This window comes from Mesocricetus auratus, unplaced genomic scaffold, assembly GCF_017639785.1.
Source record: "Mesocricetus auratus isolate SY011 unplaced genomic scaffold, BCM_Maur_2.0 Super-Scaffold_4256, whole genome shotgun sequence".
Classification (NCBI taxonomy): Eukaryota; Metazoa; Chordata; class Mammalia; order Rodentia; family Cricetidae; genus Mesocricetus; species Mesocricetus auratus.
The window spans coordinates 35,178,035-35,194,757 of NW_024429182.1; the positions used below are offsets into that span (position 1 = coordinate 35,178,035).

The following is a 16,723-nucleotide window of genomic DNA, read 5'->3' on the forward strand; positions in this document are numbered from 1 at the left end:
GCCCATATGCACCTCCCGTCTTACATGCCTACCCTTCTCTTGAGAGCACTATCACCTCTAACTAGTGGCTGGTGGCAGGACCATATCAACCTGGGTAATTAAACAAGATTACTTGACTCATAAGATGAAACGCGAAAAATCCAGACATGAAAGCCCAGAGAATAACAAATATAATTATGGTTGGTTTTTCTTTTGCAGGGCGTGCACGGGAAGGGGAGGGGCTGGGGGGTGGTATGATGAGTGAACGGAGGAACTTGCACATGTTAAGTCAGTTACATTTCTAGCCCTAAGAAACACGATTTCTCGGCTAAAATGCAGAGCTGGGCTCTTAGTAACGGTGAATGGAAAGTCACCAAGCTGAGAGTACAGCTCTCAGCCCATGAAATATTAATCAGTCCTGTCCAGAGAGTGGACCTTGTTTTCCAAATCCAGGCAGATTTCTGAGGCATAACCTTCCAAAATGAAACTCAGAATGCACTTTAATCAATTCTAAAAACACTTCAGCATTGCCATAGAGGTCATTAAACCCTTCTGAATTAAATATAGTTTTCTATTATGGGAGATTACATTATTTGCAATTATTTGCTGTCCTCCCTGCAAGAAGATCATACCCCTCCCTTTGTTACATGACGTACAATATTCCCCGATGGAAGAATTAATTATACTCCCACCTCCTCCTGCTGGCCAGCTTGTCGTGTGACTGGCTTTCACCCACTGCAAGTAAGTGGAATGGATCCACAAAAAGGCACAGAGGCATTTCCTTCCTTACACTCTGCCACTAGACTATGTCTCAGAGTGGGTATGCTAGCCTGTTCAGTCTGAACCCAAAGCCAGCAAGTCCCCAGCAACAAAGTTCTTGCTGTCATATAATATAAAAGTGGTTTAAGTCACTGTCTACGGCAAGTGACGCAACCACTTCATTCTTGAAACCAATGATAACAACCAGGAGTGGAATTACCACCTAGAGCGGTCTGAAGGAGTAGCCAGGTATACAGGTTTCACTGTTAGAGAACGCTCAGCTAACCAATGAGAAAACAAATAGAAAACAGTGTCTGCCTTTTCTCCACTTAAAGTTTTTAGCTTCTGCACACTGCTCTGGGGAACAAGAAGACTGAGCTACTGGTTTGCCTGACCTTGAGAAGACCTTAATGAAAACAATAGTGAGTTCACAGAAGACACCGTCCAGCCAGTCTTTGCACAGGTGTGTAATTAATGTCTAACCAGTAGGGGATAAAGCAAGAATCGAGGTTATAAACTTAACTGGCAGACCCAGCTCCTGGAAAAACCAGGAAATGTAACTAACTGTCTGCCAATGTGATGGAAAGTAGAAATCTTTTTAGGTATCTGGTTTGGCTCAACTCCTTAGTCTTAGTGGCTGCCTGGACAGCTGACCAAGATTTGAACTACTTTTTTTTCAAACACCAATTAAAAAGAACTTGATGAATATTACTTGATCTCTGCCTTAGGATTTCTATTGCTACGATGAAATACCAGGACCAAAAGCAACTTGGGGAGGAAAGGGTTTGTCTTAAACTTCCACAGCACTGTTCATCATTGAAAGGAGTCAGGAACTCAAGCAGGGCAGGAACCTGGAGGCAGGAGCTGATGCAGAGGCCATGGAGGGCTGCTGTTTAAGGGCTTGCTCCTAATGACTTGTTCAACCTGCTTTCTTATAGAGCCCAGGACCATCAGCCCAGGGATGGCCCCACCCACAATGGGCTGGGCTCTCCCCCATCAGTCACTAATTAAGAAAATGCCCTACATCCTGATCATACAGAGCCTGCCTCTTCTCAGATGTCTATAGCTTGCATCAAGTTAACATAAAACTAACCAGCAATCTCACAGATGTTTTTCCAGATGCTGGCCTGTTTAAACCACATGGTTTTTCCTTTTAACAAAATATCTTTCAAATGACTTTACCTTAAAAAAAAAAAAACCTGATCTGTACATCTGTAAATGGAACAGTAACAGTTAGCCTTCTATAAATGTTTATCTGGATTAAGTCTTACAAATGAAAATACCTGTCAACACCTAGACCAGAGACAGGGCAGAGTGACTAGACATCCCCACCCCTCCTTCCCTGCCCCAGTCTGCCCTGTCCTGGCTTCTACCACCTAGGCTGGTTCTGTCTAGTTCTGAGCTTTGTATAAATGAAGTCATGGAATAAGTAGCTGTGTCTGACTTATTTCTCTTATAGCATCTATACAATCTGTCTTATTCTGGATGACTGCCATTCTTCCTTTTTGATGCTGAGTAATACTCCATTGTAGAACTATGCCATAGTGACCTTTGACCCATTTGGATTGCTTCTAATCAGCACTATTTATAGAGTCCCCCAAATGCTTTTGATGACTATATATGTTCAGCTAGTATATGATACATACCTTTCCATGGAAATGAGTGTGGTTGCTAAGTCACAGGGTGTGTTCAGCATTAAGTGGTACTTCCAAACAGCTCTCCAAAGTGGATAAACTCACTCACACTTTGATCAGCACCATACAATAGAGTGCATGTCTACATCTCTGCTATTATTCATCAAGATTTGTCATTTTTAAATTTTGACCGGTTGTTTGCAATAGTCTTAATAGGCATTTTCCTGATGACTACAAATGTCATCTTATTCAGTTTAAAAACTGAGTTTTCCGTCATTCTTACTCTCCTGTAATTGTCTTCACATAATTTACACAGGTCTATAGACATACATGACAAGTGAACAAGTGTCTTCTCTGTGACCCACCCTGACTCTCTAAACTTGTACTGATGAGGGAAAGTTTGTTTGAATGCATAGGAGAACAGACAACACTGTGTTCTCCAGTGGCCCAGAAAGTAACCTGGGACTCCTCATGCCAACTCTGCACTTGTCTGAAATGAGGAAGCTACCTCTGGTAGCCCTCCAGGAATAAATGTTACAAATCACTATCTCCTCTCCTCAAACTTCAGGCCAGCCACAGGAGGGGTGTGGGGGGAGTTTATCACTGGCGTTTATGCAGATTCTCTGGAAACACTGTTGCCAACAATGAATTGCTTGTACCACAGACCTGGGAAGTTTCTACTCAACCTGCAGTCCCCTCCAGCCCCACTCCCAACCCCTACACCCACAGATCTCAGAAAAGATGTGCCAAGCACCAATTTGGATATCCCAAGAAAAAGATCTCATCTTTCCTCAACCCAGGCCCCAGGAACTTCTGCCCTCAACAGTTCCTGAGCAACATTCAACAATGCTCTTTGTGAGCCAGAGGTCCACAATACACTACCTCACTGAGCACCCCCTCAGGTCTGCTGTGAGGTGTAATTGGATGCAGAGCTTTTCTTTTGTCCCGACCACTCAGTATCAAATAAACACACAAAAGCTGATTTTGATTACAGAATGCTCAGCCTATAGCTCAGGCTTACTACAAACTAGCTCTTACAACCGAAATTAATCCATTTCTATTCATTTCTATATTGCCAGATAGCTTCATGGCTTTACCTGTCTTCTGGCATCTTGTTCCTCTGGCGTCTCCTGACTGTGCCCTTCTTTCTCCCTGTATCTCTCTTTGGCTTTCCCACCTAGTCTTATTCTACCTGGCTATAGGCCAACTCAGTTTATTATTAATCAATGAGAGGAATGCATATTCACAGTTTACAGAAGGATTATCCCACTGCAGTGAGGCAGCCTTCAGCATTCCCATTTGCAGACAGAAAAAAAAAAAAAGCAGGTTAAGAATGCTCAGAGATGGTGATGGCAGAACTCAATAGAAGTGGCCAGCCAGGCCCCTGGAAACCAGCCCCCATTTGTCACTTTTTATGAGAGTTCTACCTCCCTGGTCCATGTGGGCTGGTGAGGGTGGTGGCCCGTTTCTCTAAAGTAATCAAGGCAACCCTTCTGATTTTCTAGGGCGTCTCAGTCAGGAATCGTCTTTCCGTTCTGATTGTCCTTCCTATGTGCTCCCAGCATTCACTCCAAATTCACCAAAACATACTTACACCCTTCAGCATGATGTTTTCTGAGCTTCTTGTCAAACACAGAAAAGCGAGGGAGACATGTCCAGCAAGAAAAAGTGAGGTTGAGACTCCAGAGTCCCAAGGGCCTAAGTCCTGCCATATATCCAACCAGATCCTCTCAACCCAGAGCTGGGCAACAGTGAGGAGAAGCAGGAGAGGAAATGCTGGTCTAGCAAACTCAGAGTCCAGGAGAGATAAGGTCAGATTTGACCACAGGCCTCGCCTGAACCACAATCAACAACTCTATAGTGGCTCTGACTAGGCTCCATCAGATGGGCACACTCAGCTATCTGGGTAAACTAGATAGAAGTTTTCTTCAGAAGTTTCCAAGTCATTTTCTTTACAAGTTTCCAAGACAATGACTGCTACACTGTATAAAGTCCACTGCCCCTGAATTTCTCACCGCCTTTGCTTCTAAGTGTAAGGAGTAGGAGCAGGCATAACCATTCTTCCCACCAAAGCAGCTCTGGGTGGCAGGTACTTGCTATGTAGGCCAGGCTGGCTTTGAACTCACAGAGATATGCCTCCCTCTTCCTCCCGACTGTTGGGATTTAAAAAGCAAGTGCTACCAGGTCATCCACATTTCAGAGTTTGTTGTTGTTTTCTTTTTCTCACTGCTCACTTTGTACCTTGAGAGGTGACCCGCTGGAACAGCTTTCCTCTCTCAAGGAGAGACACTGTGTCCCAATGAGACTCTTAAATCCTCCAGCAGGTAAAATGAGCTCGGGAGTGGGGCCACAAAGGCCGTCAGCTGGCTTTTCCTGTTTCCTGGGCAGCATCCTCAGGAACATGAGACATGGCTCCCCCATGTTCTAAATCCATGAAAGGGGTGAGGGGACAGGAGTGAGAGAACAAAAAAGGGGGGTTCAGAAGCACACTTGGTGGCTGGGGTCAAACTTCACTGGGACTACTTTAAATCTTAAGTGCTAAGGGCTAGCTGATGGAAACAGGGACTCTGCAGCCAAGGGGCAGGTACCACCGGGTGCCTGACCCACCACAGAGGTGACTGGTAAAGCAGAACCTTCAGGCACTTCTGCTACTGATAAAAAATAGCTCAGATGTGTTTTAGCAAATATTTTAGAATGCCTATCAAGGGCAGCCTAGCTTCTCCCCCCCTGTAGCCAAGAGCCAGGGGCTCTGCCCTGAACCTAACATTTCCAGCACTGCCAACAATTCCCAGAGCCATAAGCATTCTCCACTGCCTCCCGAAAGACACGGTTTCACAGCAGAACCAGCAAAAACAACGCACAGAAAGTCCCATCTGCAGTGGGTTATCCAAATGTCTTCCAGAAAGCCTACCAGGGCTAATACCTCCTTCATCCATGTCTCTCCAATATCCTCTCCTTGATAGGGGTTCAGTGAAATAATCCCACTCCCCAGTTTAGCTCTGAAGGAAGTTAAAGGGATGGCTCTAGAGACAAAAATCTGATTCTGCATCCCAGGTTGAAGCCCAGATTCCCTCTTTCATAGCCCAGGACTTACACTCACCAAGCAACAGGGACAATCCTCACAAGTATGTTATAGGTATCCACAGGCATCCATCCCTTGCTCATACTAATTTCCAAGGTCCAAGAGAATACACAAACCAGTTAGCACCAGCTGAATGCTAGTTTTTTGTTGTTTTTTTTAAAACCTTTATTTGATGTGTATTGGTGTGAAGGTGTCAGATCGCCTGGAATTGAAGTTACAGACAGTTGTGAGCTGTCATGTGGGTGCTGGGAATTGAACCAGGGTCCTCTGGAAGAGCAACCAGTGCTGTTAACCGCTGAACCATCTTTTCCAGCCCCATGCATGGTACTCTTAAAGAAATGCAAGTCCTTAAAAAGAATGAGCTGAGGTGGGGTGGTGGTAGTGCAAACATGGAATGGAGTGTCAGGTGGCTCCCTATGAGTTCGAGGCCAGGCCTGGTCTACAGAGTGAGTTCCAGGGCAGCTAGGGCGGCACAGCGGAAGAAACAAACAAAACCAATGGAAAAGACAAAACAAGAGCTCTGAAGGTGAAGGAAAAAATTCAAAACAGCCACCAGGACATGAATCAAAGCACACCAAGCTCTCTACCCCACAGGTTAAGTTCCTAAGACAATGTGTTTTTCCCCAGTCAGCATCAAAAACTCCATGCCTAGGATTCCTCACCATATCACCTGACCCTGGGTCAATTAGACTCTCCATTACTCTCCTCCCATCCCCCGCCCCCCTTCTCCTCCCTTTCTTCCTGACCCATTCCACAGCATGACTCAGACACTGTCTCCTGTAAAAAATGTCACCTCAGGAAGCAAAAATCAATGAACTAATTTAGCACAATATAAAAGTTGAAATAGCTTGAGTATCAGCTTTCAAACCTAACAATACACTGAATATCACACTCTTAGAATTAGCTGGGTTTATCTAATAAATTTCTATTCTTTCAATTTTGATTAGACATAAATCCCTTGAAAAGATGAAAAAAGGTGAATTTTGTGGTATGGAGGAGCAGTTATAAGTAAGTGATACAAATCGTCCTGGTGGTTGGCTGGTTGTTTGGTTTTCAGGCAGGGTTTCCCTGGCCCAGAACTCAAGATTCCACCAAATGCTGGGTGTACAGTCACCACTGCCATGCCCTGCCAGCTCTAGATGACCTCTAATGAACTTCCTATTTTGTTATACCAAAAAGTATAAAGAATATGCACTTTAGGGACTCTTGTCTTCATTAGTCATCTGGAAAACTCAGTAGCATGCACTTACACAGTTAAAATGAAGCCACAGACAATTGTAACCATTGACAAAAATATAAAAGTGGGGCTTTAGAGCTGACACACCAATGTCCAGAGCAGACACTAGCGAAGTCACTTTGGCAATTCCTACCCCATTTCAACTCCAGAACCAACCACTCTATTCCTAGACATATTTCCCAAGTAGATGATGCCCAGCATGTTCATCAACAATAAAAATGGCACAAAGGAAGCCGGGCGTTGGTGGCACATGCCTTTAATCCCAGCACTTGGGAGGCAGAGGCAGGCGGATCTCTGTGAGTTCGAAGCCATCCTGGTCTACAGAGGGAGTTCCAGGACAGCCTCCAAAACAATACAGAGAAACCCTGTCTCAAAAAACAAAACAAAACAAAACAAAAACCAGTACAAAGGAGCTTCATGGCATGGTCCTAATTTCTTTTCTACTGCTGTGATAAAACACTGGGGTGGAAAGAGTTTGTTTCAATTACACTTCCGGGTACCAGTCCATCACTGAGGGAAGTCAGGGCAGGAGCCTGAAGGCAGGAACTGAAGCAGAGACCACGGTTACTGGCTCACTCCTCTGGCTTGCTATCCACTTAGGCTTCAAACCTGGAGCAAATGGCTGAGGAGCCTACTTAACATATCAAAGTGAACCTGGCCAGGCTCTCCCAGCATCCTTGAGCCCCTACCTGTTACAGAGTCCTCCAGGCTGGCATACCCCACCCCCTACCCTAAACTTCTCCAGCCCAGGGGCTGGGCTGTCCTTCCCCCAGCTGCCCTTCCCCAGATAAGCCAACCATTTTGGTTACCGGCTCTCTCTTTGTACCTTTGGGTCTCCTGGCTGCTTCACCTAGCTCCTTTCTCTCCCTTCTTCCTCCCCCTACCCCGTTCCTGGCCCAGCTCAGTCTGCTTACGTCCACTCTGGACTCTCCCAGATAGCCCTGTCTCTGCCTCTGGCTATGCTCTCCCACAAATCTACAATAAACATTCTCCTCCACCTAGGAGCAGTCCTTCCCTTTTTATTTTTTTCATTCATTTGTTATCAAAAACCAGGTCCAGTCATATCCTTTCCTTTTTATTTTTTTTCTTTTCATTCACAACCCAGGACCACCTGCCTAAGAATGCTGCTTCCCGCAGTGGGCTGGGTCCTCCTCCATCAATTATCAATCGAGAAAATACTCACAGACATTCCACAGGCCAATCTGAGGAGGCAACTCCTAACTGAGGTTCCCTCTTCCCAAGTGTATCAGGTGAACAACCAAGATTACTCATCACAATGGTCTTATTTATATTAGCCTCAAAGGGGCAACCACCCTGTGTCTTCCACAGTAAGATGATAAAGAGTGGGACATTCAAAATATAAAACACTAGACAGGCCGGGCGGTGGTGGTGCACGCCTTTAATCCCAGCACTCGGGAGGCAGAGGCAGGCGGATCTCTGTGAGTTCGAGGCCGGGCTGGACCGACAGCCTCCAAAACAATACAGAGAAACCCTGTCTCGTAAAAAAAAAAAAAAAAAACTACTAGACAGCAGCAAGCATGGAGACAACCCATAATCCCCAAACAACAGTGAAGATTATTTAAGGAACAGAACACAAGGAGAAAAGCCAGAAACAGAAGGTCACACCCTATGATTGTATGTATATATAAGATTCAAAACAGGCAAAATTAATCTGGATACCAGAGATACGAGTAGTAATGTCAAGGGACTACAATACAAAGATCTAGGGCCTCCTTGGGGAAAGGTAGTTTGGTGACAAAGGAGAGGCAATCCCAACCTGCAGCTACCTTCACAGCCAAGGAACTGCCCGTTGTGGGGGGAGCACAAAGAATGGAGACGAGGAAATGGGGAGGAAAGCAAAGGAGAGGAGACAACAGGCAGGCATGGTGTGCTGAGGCAAGAGGATCTCCAGGTTTGTTGTCAGTCTGGGCTACCCCGGGAGACTCTGTCACAGATGGGGGAGGGGTGGCGCAAAGAAAGAGAGACAAAGTGAGACAGACAGAAAGATCTACTGCCAAGAGACCCAAACTGGAATGCAAATACCAACGAATAGGAGTTTATATTCTTGTCTCAAATCAAGCCAACATTTTCATTTTAAGAAACGCTGAAAGTGGTTTTTGCTACACAGTGTTTGTGCAACAAGAGCAGCAGTTCTATGATCCTCAGGGCTCCTAATACAAACAGGGATTAGTGTGTCCTCAGAGACTTAGAGTAAGCTTCACTGGCCAATTCCATTAACTAAATGAATTTTTTTTAAAGCCACCTTCTTCTGAGCTACAGGGCTCCTGACACTGCACTATAATTGTTTCCAATGAACCGATTGCTTCTGTAATGAAATTAGCATAAGGATGCTCACTATTAACAAGCCCTTCTGCGTACACATCCAGAGAAACTAGAGCTGTGCCTGTCCCAAGAGTCTTCATACTGAGGGTGGCATTTGCTTCCAGCAACCACCATTTAAATGCAAACTGCAAGACTGGAAAAAGCTAACAGGTCTACACTTAAAAACCAAGGGTGAAATAAAACCCTTAGGTGATGCCACTGTCTGTTCTCAGGACCCCATCTGCCCTGGGCAAAGACAACTGCATCTCCAGTACCTAGGGAAAGGGGGGAGGCTCACGGCAGCCTCAAGGTCAGCTCTCCCACACCCAAGCCAATTCCATTTTCTCTTTTGTGGCCCCTCTCAAGCACACAATGCACAGTCAGCACAGTCAACAAACCTGGGCTCCAGAGCCTTGTAAAGAAAGGATGGAATGCTCTACCTAAAAATACAAAGACTATTAACTAAAGTTAGCAAGCAGACACACACGACACACACACACACACACACACACACACACACAACTGTAAGAGAGAAGAGAATGGGGTAGTAATATCAATTCCACTGCTTCCTGGAAGGTGGGTGGGTGGCAAATCTGTGACATCAAATCTAGAAGATAAACAGCTTTATGAGGGGCAAATGTTTTGACACGCTTATGCCTCCCTTGAAGTCTGTATAGTTGTCAAAAGCAGGGTACATTACCTAACTTTTGAGACTGGGTTATAAAGGGAGTTTCTACCTGCTTTGTGGGGGTGTTTGCTGTAGGGCTGATTTCCAGTGTGAACTCAAGGCTGCTTTTGGAGGAGAGTGACATGTAAACCTAGCTCTAGGAAAATCAAATTATCATCCATGATGGGGGCAGGTATTCTCCAGTCAATTCAGTTTCTTCAGTTTTCATTTATATCATGCCCAGCCTGCCTTGCCATATGCCAGCCCACACTGCAGATTTTATACTAGCAGTCTCCGGAATGGTGAGTTCCTTAATTTAAAACCTCTCACTCTCTCCCTCCCTCCCTCCCTGCAGAACTACCGACTAACCCATGGGGGAAATCCACCCTGCATAAACAAAGCCCAACTACGGAACCACCATGCTAAGTCATCAAGGAGACAAATGAAGTCACCCTGTGTGCCCTCCCAGAAGTGGTCAAAATTGAGTCCAGCCTCCCTTCTGATACCCAAGACTCTCCAGAGAAGCTCAGTCCCTGTTGACTTCCTCAACAAGCTTGCCCTGCCCTGTCCACATTGCTGACCCACAGAATCGGAAAGACTAGCAAACTATTTTTAAGTCACTGTTTGTGGTTTTTTATTTTTAATTTTTTTAAATAATAACCATCTAAAATCAGAAACAGACCACAGCAAGCTGGGATCAGAGAAGTGATGGGTTTTAGTTTTCAATGTAAACTTGTTGTTGTCTAACCTAATTGCACTGTGAAAATTAGAAACCTTAAAATTCAGAACTTAGAAATAGCTAAGAAGGAGCACCACCTCCTCTTAGGTATTCTTGTTGCCGAGCAATAACTAGGAAGACCTAGTATCCTTGTGTGGTTTTGTTTGTTTTGTATTTGGAGACGGGTGTCTCTCCCAGACTGGCCTTGAACTCATGATTAGTCCCACAACCTGAGTCTCTGGGATGACAGGCCTATGCCACAGACTCAGCCTACTTACCCATTTCACAGAAGGGAAAGTGGAGCCTAGAGCAGTTCAGTAGCTCACCAAAGTTCACAAAGCAAGCAACAGATCCTACATTCCAGCCAGGGGATCTGGACACAGAACAACACTATTTGCATGTGCAGGAAGGCCTGACAGTCACAAGTCCATGGACAAAGGCAGCAATCTCAAACTGCCATTCAAAGGGCCATCACATGTCCAGCACTGCTGGTGCCTAACTTCTACAGCGCTGCTTACCTGAGCTCCTGGTTCTCAAGGTACAATCACTGCTTGTCACCTAGACCCCTGCTACCTCCCCCCAATTCAATGACTGCCTGAGAATGAACCACTGGGGCCCACTGCAGGCAGGCCGAACCCCTTCCTCCTTTTCTGGCTCCGTACTTTGGTGCCTCCCCGCTTGCTATATGCTCAGGATGCCTCCATCAGGACACTGCATGCCATAGACATATAATTATTATTTACCAGACTTAAGGGGTACCACCTTATTCACCAGATTCCCCACTAGGGAAATTTCCACTGAATTACAACAGAAAAGAAAAGAAGTTGCAAACTCCAGTTACACAAAACAGTCACTCAAGAACCCCAGCCTCTCCAGTCCTCACAAGGAGCCCCGATAGCGCCGATGTGCAGGTAAGAAGCAGCTCTCGTCATGTGAACTTGAGTGTGGCTCTGATATTTACCCTCTTCCTGAAGAACAGCAATGTGTGGCTACCTAGAGATGCTCAGTGGTCCCTCACTTCCCCTGAGATCCCTTGAAGGTCAGCCCAAGACTGACAGCTCTCAGGGCCCACTCCGGAGCATCCACAGCAAACACCAAAGAGATAAGACTAACCCCCTGTCTGGGGCTGGATTTTGTCCAGCTTTACATTTTTACATATTCTTTCTGGACAAACAAAACAAACCACTTTATAGTAGGTCCTTCTTTTGTCTACTAAAGCCCCTGGCTCAGAGTCTTTGCCACAAAGTATCTCACAAAGGAAAATTGAACCTGACTCTTCAATGAAATTGCAATTTGGTCTATTTAGAAGGAAGATAGCAGGGTCAACCTTGTCATTATCTTCAGAAATAGCATCTCAACCCACAAGAGACCCTCTTGCTGTGCTGTATTACCAACTTACAGACTTCTTTACTCAATTCCATACGAGGTTCAGAGGTCCCTCAGCTTTACAGGGAGCAACACAACAAGGATTCAGAGACACACAAAGGAGAAGCCCCAGCTACAAAAACAACCAAGAATGAGAGGGAAAACTACCCACAAAGATCACTTCTGCAGCAATACATACCATTCCAAAGAAAGACTAAACATTCCCAACAGTGGGAATTATATGTGACTACTGTCACATGAAAGCACACCCCAGAATCACCCCAGTGCCTAAGTGAACATGGTAGCACATCTCCACAATCCCAGCACTTGGAAGTTCAAGACTGTCCTCTATTAGAAGGGAGTTTGAGGCCAGCCTGAGATCCCATGTCAATTCTCTCTCTCTCTCTCTCTCTCTCTCTCTCTCTCTCTCTCTCTCTCTCTCTCTCTCTCTCTCACACACACACACACACACACACACACACGGGTTTTATGATATTTTAATAATATTTCAAAACTGTTAAAATATAATATTTAATAAACAAACACTACAGAAGTATTAGAATTGTGACTTCAAATGAACAAATAGAGGACACTGCTACAAATCTCTTATTTAAGTTTAATTGTGGTTTAAGGCCAGTATAAAGTTCATGCACACAGCTGATAAAAATATAATCTAAAACACACACACACACACACACACACACAAAAACAAAAACAAAAAACAAAACAGAACACTACTTTGGAAATCTGGCAGTATCATCTAATCCAAACTCTAGGTTAGAACCCCTAGCTTGACTCCTATTCCCAATACATGTATGCATGTATGCAGATTCAAAGTCCCAATTGCCACAGACAAACTAGAAACTGTTACAATCCTAAAATGGATAGTGTAGTACAGTCTTGAAATAGAATACTACACAGCTGTTAAAAGGAACTGCCTCCCCAAACCTTTGTTTGCTCCCCATCTAGACCCTTCCCCTCCCTCTCATCCTTCCTGGAAGAGAACCCCTTATGATCTCCAGTAATAACCTAGTTTTCGATGAATCAATGCCTGCAATTTTGGCAACATTTTAAAAGTACTTTCAGTCGCTAAGAGTGGAGCCCAGCGGTAGAATACTTATTTAACATGGTTGAGGTTCTGAGTTGGAGCCCCAGGACTAAAAACAAACAACCCTTGCTTTTAAATGTGAAGTTTTTCCCCTTTAGTCTCTCCTTAGTGAGAGTGCATGTTCTCTGATACCTGCAATCCTTCCAGTTCACTCTGTTCCGCTCTCCCGCCCCACTCTTTCTAGAGTAACTCTTATCAACCACGGCGACCCGTGGAGGAGGCAACCCTAGGGCTCAGAAAGATTGCCAAAGGCCCCCTGGACACAGAGCACTCAGTGCAAGGGCAGACTTCCTAGTGCAAGGGCACACACTTCTCCATGTTCACCCTTTTTAATCTCCCCAAGCAACTGCCACACTTACCCGCAGCCACCCGGCTCAGCACCTTTCCCAAAATTTAACAGTAGAACAACCAAAGTTTGATCACGTGTCTTCTCACTCACTACCTATCCCCTTACAATGGGAGAAAGGCCAAGGAGGCAGAAAGAGCAAACGGCGGGGGTGGGGGGCGGAGTGGGTTAAGGTTTTTGTGGGAAGGTGGGGAGCAATGAAAATCTTCTGATTTGTGTTGATGAAATAATTTTATGATTATATTAAAAGTCAACGACTCATGAATTTTAAGAGGTATATGGATGATGTTTATTATATCTCAACTTTTAAAATTAAGTTTAAATAGATTAAACGTGGAAAGATCCAAAGACCTATTGGAGAGCGATGCACGAAAAGAGAAAACAAGATTAACAACTAAATACCGTATAAAAACCAACTCGAACAAGCTCACCATTAACATAAATAAGGAGGCTTAGGTTCTCATCTAGTCCAGGTGACGACCAAGGTCACTGATCTGGGGGATCGGCATTCCTGATTTGTCTCCGGCTCTGGGTCTGATTCGATACATTAATAAGATGAGCCGACTCTCAGAAGAGAAGTGAAGAAAGCAAGCGCTGGGGGACGCCACAGAACGTTGTCAACGCAAACTACACGGCCTGCGCCAGATCAGCTTAGCTGCGCTCAGTCAGCTCCAGCGGGACCGCCCGCGAAAAGTTGCCTTTGAAAGTTGCAAAGGGACCTGGCGAGGGGACCAGACTCACCAGCCCCGCGGCCCGGGAGCGCGGGGTTCCCCACGTGCCTGAGCGACCAAGTGTGCCTCGGGACCAGCCACCCGCCCTACTGGACCTGACACCGCAGGTCCTCAGGAACCCACCCCTGTCCCTGAGCTTAGGGCGGTCCCTGAAGGCCGCGCCCCACCCCTCCCCCAAGCCCAGACCCGGCAACACCAGCCGGGGCCACCTGCCGCTCCAGAACCAGAATAAAGGGGTCCTAATCGCCGCTCCTCCCAGCCAGACGGTCCACCGATCTTACCCCGGAGACGCTTCAGAAAAGGGCTCTGCACCGCACCCCGGCTCCGAAAGGCCGGAGAGGTACCCAAAGGCCAGCGCGCCCCACTCCGGGTCGGGAGGCGCCGCCCCCTCGAGAGCCAGCGGTGATCCCAGGCGGCTGCTAGCCGAGGCAACCTCACCGACCCCCAGGGCAATCCTAGTGCCAGTGTCGCCGTGCGCCCCAGCACGCACCAAGAGTGAGAAGCTGGCCACCGAGTTGGCTCGGGACCGGGTCGGAGCCCAGGCGTCTCAGATCGTCCCAGCAGGGGACAGGAGCGCAGAACTGCCACTACTCACCTCCAGCGCCGCTGGTCTGGAGCTGGCGCAGGGCGGGCGGCTGGCGGGGCGGGACTGGGAAGCGCGGGGCGGAGCCTCGGGCAGCGCCAGAATCAAATTCCAGTTGCACCAGGAGCACGGAGCCGGATCCTGCAGCGCCGCGTACGAGTACCCCGGGGCTGTCCGGAGTCACCGCGTGCAGGGACGCACGGGCAAGGACAGACCGGCCGCAGCTTGGATCAGAAGTTCGCCAGAGCCAGCGCACTCTTTGTACCGAGGAGCCCACCGTGGAGAGCCCAGTGCGCCTGCGCGCTACCTCAACTCTTCCAGACGTACCTCCGCACTTCTGGTTTCTTCCCATCAACGCGACCGTCCCGTTCTCAGGGGATGAATTACATCCTTTCCTGGATGTCCTCGGTTCGTGCAAGTTACCGACTAGGCGAGCTGGCCGTGCCAGGTGCAGATTAATACCCCAATAGCCGCCTGTGCGCGGTGCTGTTAAGAAGTTGGTTTGGGCCGGGCGTTGGTGGGCGTTGGTGGTGCAGCCTTTAATCCCAGCACTCTGGAGGCAGAGGCAGGCGGATCTCTGTGAATTCGAGGCCAGCGTGGTCTACAGAGCAAGTTCCAGGACAGCCTCCAAAACAATACAGAGAAGACGAAGACGAAGACGAAGAAGAAGTTCATTTGGGAACTTGGATGGAGTAGGGGACTCTAGCTCACAAGTCTAAAGCAGGACCTCTCTGAAACGACTGGAAACTTCCAGCCAACCAGGACAACGCAGGGGCCTAAGTACATTCCTTCCAGCACCTTGACGAGTGAGGAGTCTGGCGTTGTAGATGACTCGGCCTGGCTCCAGGGTGTGGAGCCCAAGAAAGAAGTCAGTTGTCCTAAAAGCTCCACCTGGAGCAAGGGCAATAGATCCACAAGAGATGAGCTGGGGGCCGAGACCTCTTTTAAGAAGGTGGTTAGGGACAGGAAGGCCGAGTAATTGGTGTTTAAATTGCCAGGGCGGCACAAGTCTGGAGCCAGAAGGATCAGGGGTTCTAAGTCATATTCTGCTACATAGCAAGTTCTAGGCCAGCCTGGGTTACATGGAAACAAAAAACACTGGTGTAACCAAAACAAGCATAACGCCCACACCTCACTATCTGTTAACTGCTTAGAGAAGAGCGTGATGTTGTGTGGGGAACGGCTCGCCCTGGAGAGAAGCTGCAGAACTGAAGCTACCTTGATTCTCCAGGATACACTCCTGCGAAGTCCTCAAACTGCTGCCCCTCCCCCAGGTCAGATGGAGAGAACAAGCAAAGACAGCCTAGAGTGCTCCTTTTCTAGGCACTTAGGCCCTGGGTGACAGGGCCAGGCGGTGACTGGGGACCTCATGGGTCCTTGGATTCAGGAGATACTCTGCCACATGGCCTCATGGTGCCGCCTTTCGCTGTTAAGGATGATTACAATCAAATGTGTTCACCAGCAGAGAATCAGAGGACCGGAATTGCTATGTTTTTAAAGTGTCCTCAGCTGATGTGCTAGACTAATAGATCAGTGAGCTGTAAGTTCAGCAAGATGGCCCCCCCTTTATAAATAAGGTGCGCAGCGCTCCACGAAGACACCCGACTTCATGTCTGGTCTTCATGTTCTGGCCTCTGCATGCATACACAAACGTATGTTCACCTGCACACACTAATATGACCACACAATACATGAACACCACACACATGCAAAAGAAAAAAGAAAAAAAATCAATGCCCTCCATCTCCAGCATTCCAAGTCTTGACCTCCCCTTCATTTCTCCCTCTTTATGTTTAGTCAATGAGTATTTTAAACATGCAGGCTTTCAAACAGCAGGAAAATGTGATCAATTAAAAAAAATTCTAGCAAGCCTATTGTGGTGGTACACGCCTTTAGCCCCAGCACTTGGGAGATAGAGGCAGGTACATCTCTGGGAGTTCGAGACCAACCAGGTGGTCATCCAATGCTATATACAGTGAAACCCTGTTTCAAAAACAAACAAAGTAGCAGATTCCAAATTTCAGATTTATATTTGACACTTTATATTTACTCAAGCAACTGACACAAATAGTTTACCCTCACTGTGCACAGTTGGAGTGCTTGAAGATACTCACAAAGTTACAGACAGACCATTGCCACTCATTTCAGAGTAATTTCATCACCCTGGTAAGAAACCACAGAACCATCGTCAG

The 16,723-nt window shown here is 46.8% G+C and overlaps 1 protein-coding gene across 2 annotated transcripts in view; it reads right to left on the reverse strand.

The window, feature by feature from the left end:
- The window catches only part of Kank1 (KN motif and ankyrin repeat domains 1), a 201,437-nt gene extending 187,069 nt beyond the window's left edge, over positions 1-14,368 (reverse strand). The window contains exon 1 of one of the 2 annotated variants that reach the window (XM_040746161.1): positions 14,230-14,368. The gene's annotated coding sequence lies outside the window, so the exon portion shown is untranslated. The remainder of the gene's footprint in view (positions 1-14,229) is intronic. The other variant, XM_040746150.1, reaches the window with a different exon arrangement.
- Between the last annotated feature and the right edge of the window lie 2,355 nt (positions 14,369-16,723).